Source organism: Chrysochloris asiatica, unplaced genomic scaffold (assembly GCF_000296735.1).
Source record: "Chrysochloris asiatica unplaced genomic scaffold, ChrAsi1.0 scaffold00045, whole genome shotgun sequence".
Taxonomy (NCBI): domain Eukaryota; kingdom Metazoa; phylum Chordata; class Mammalia; order Afrosoricida; family Chrysochloridae; genus Chrysochloris; species Chrysochloris asiatica.
Genome location: NW_006408563.1, coordinates 17537958 through 17540840, shown reverse-complemented (window position 1 = coordinate 17540840; position 2883 = coordinate 17537958). Strand labels below are relative to the sequence as shown.

Genomic DNA, 2883 nt, shown 5'->3' with positions numbered 1-2883 from the left:
GGGACCACCCTACTCCTATATGGTTTCATGTTAAACCCTTTTATCATGTTGGAGTTATTAATTTGTAACACAGGTAGGTTTATTTGTTACTGTTTCTATTCCATTTGGGTTCACAACCACGTACACACACACACACTCAGGTTGATTTTAACCATTATTGATTGGTGAGGAAAAAATATGATTATAAGGATTCTAAGACTCAAAACTAAACACAAAATGTTTTCTTAGAGAAATCTCAATATCCCTTTAATCCCCACAGCCTGTTTCTTATTCTTTTCTTGTTTCCATCCTTTTTTGCCTGTTGTTGTTAAGTGCCATCAAGTCAACGCCGATCTATAGCGACCTTATATAGGGTTTCCGAGGAGAAGTTGGTGAACTTGAACTACCGACCTTGCAGTTCAAACGGCTTTGCAGTCTGGCACATTAACCCACAGCGCCAAACCGTGACTCCATTCTTTTTGCATACATTCCCTGAATAAGTCCATCTCATTAGTTTCTGCTTTATTTTTTTTCTATTTTTCTTCTGCACAAATAAGCAGATACATGTATATTTTCTTATATATTCTTTGCTCTTAGCTGAAATATTGCCTATTACATGTACTCTTTTGCACTTAAAAGTATGCTCTAGATTTTCTTTTTAATTGGTAAATTTTAAATGATACAATGCATATAGAGAGCTTAGTCAAATTCCTGGAAACTGAAAGTATCCATAAATGGTACCTACACTTCCAATATGGACTCCTGGTGTAGCACTGTAGGATCAGCACTGGAATGTGAACCACAAGGTTGGCAGTTCAAACCTACCAGCTGCTCCTCAGAAACCCTGTACAGGGTCACTATGAGTTGAAGCAAACTAGATGGCACTTAACAACAAAAACACTGCTAGTAATGTTAATATTGTATGCGCCCATTATTGGAAAAGCTTAAGAAAAAGTTTCCATACTAAAAAAATGTTCTTTGATGGTTGGGGAGTGGAGAGTAATTTACTGACTAGAGGTCAGACACATGTTAGCTCAGGTGATGGGGAGGACAATACACAAGAAGAGAGGGAATGGTAAAATAACAATGAAGATAATAAAAGACTTATGGAGGTATGCATGAGCTAGACGGGATAGAGGTAAACAGTAATTTATACACAGAAGTAGGATAACTGTTGCTTCAGCGAGTGGATAGTCATTGTTGAGATGAAGCAAGGTATTGTTGTTGTTGTTGTTAAGTGCCATATAATTTGTTAAATATAAACCTGATGATCTTATCTGTAAAAAGCTTAAGAGCAATGGCCAGCCCTGGTGTGTGAGTGATTCCCAGGGCCCAGCAAAAGGGACCAAGCTTCCAGAGCCCTGAAGACAAGGGGAAACACACCCAAATATGGACTTATTTTCCACTCCACCTTCATTGGCCAAGCAGCAGCCAAGAACAAAGGCCAAATCTCTAGATACCTTGCAAACAAATGCAGTATTACCTCACGAATTGATTGTTTCTCTGAGGTGCCCACAAGTGTATTTGAGGAAAAGCGTCGAGAACAAGTTGAGGAGTGGCTGTCCTTCTATAAGACAGGAGAGATCCCACGAAAGAATCTGGATGTCATGAAGGAGGCAATGGTTCAGGCAGAGGAAGCAGCTGTGGAGATTGCTAAGAAGCTGGAGAAACAAGAGAAGAAACACTTGAAAAAGGAAAAGAAGCGGCTGGCTGCAATTGCACTCTTGTCTTCAGAAAACAGCAGTAGCACTCCTGAGGAGTGTGAGGAGACAGGTGAAAAACCTAAAAAAAGAAAAAGCAGAGGCCCCAGGAGGTTCCACAGGAGAATGGAATGGAAGACCCACCTACTGCTGTCTCCAAACCCAAGAAAAAAAAGTCTTTTTCCAAGGAGGAGTTGGTTAGTAGTGATCTTGAAGAGACAGTTACCAGCACAGGTTTCCCCAAAAGGAAGAAATCACTCCCCAAAGAGGAACCAACGAGTGATCCAGAAGAAGCAGCTAACAGGAATGTCCCAAAGAAAAAAAAAGAAGCTGTCTCCCAAGGAGGAGCCAATCAGTAGTGGACCTGAGGACACTGTCAGTCTCAAGAGCAGTAGCACCAAGAAAAAGAAAAAACTTAAAAAAGACATCCCAGGAAATTAAGAATGGACATTCTCCAACCCATCTCAATAAAAACAAAAATTCACAAAAGTTGAAAAAAAAAAGCTTAAGAACAGCCATCTAAGGTGCAGCTATTGGTCTATCCCCATCCAGAGGGACGAAGAGTGAAGAAAATCAAAGATGCATGAAAACAATTAGTCCAAAGGACTAATGGAGCACACAGACCCTAGTCTCCACAACCTTGAGACCAAAAGAACTAGATGGTACCTGACTAGCACTGTCAAAAGGGATCACAATAGGAGGTCCTGAATAGAGTGAGGGGAAAATGTGAAACAAGACTCAAAATCATATAAAAGACTAAATTTACTGGTTGATAAAGACTGGTGGAACTCCCCAAGACTGTGGTCCTTAATCACCCTACAGAGCTAGAACTGAGCTCAATCCTGTGGCTCAACAATCAACCAAACAATAGACGGGCCCATAAGGTGAAAAGTACTCAATATTTAGAACAACCAACCATACAAAATCAAAAAGTTGACAAAATTTACCCAGGATAAAGCTGAGAAGACAGCAAAGGATAGGAAAGAAGCACATATGGAAATGGTAAACACAGGGAGGAAGTGGGAAGAGTACTGTTACATTGTGGGGATTGCAATCAATGGCACAAAACAAAATGCATGCATTGTTGAGTGGAAAATCAATTTGCTCTATAAACTTTCACTCAATCACATAAAGAGTTAAAAAGAAAGTGCAGGCAACCATCATTTAATAACTTTATAATGGATTTCTTGTTGTAAAAACATAG

At 39.8% G+C, this 2883-nt stretch overlaps 1 pseudogene; it reads left to right on the top strand.

The window, feature by feature from the left end:
• Positions 1-1586: 1586 nt before the first annotated feature.
• Positions 1587-2120, top strand: LOC102814574 (annotated as a pseudogene).
• The last annotated feature ends 763 nt before the right edge of the window (positions 2121-2883 follow it).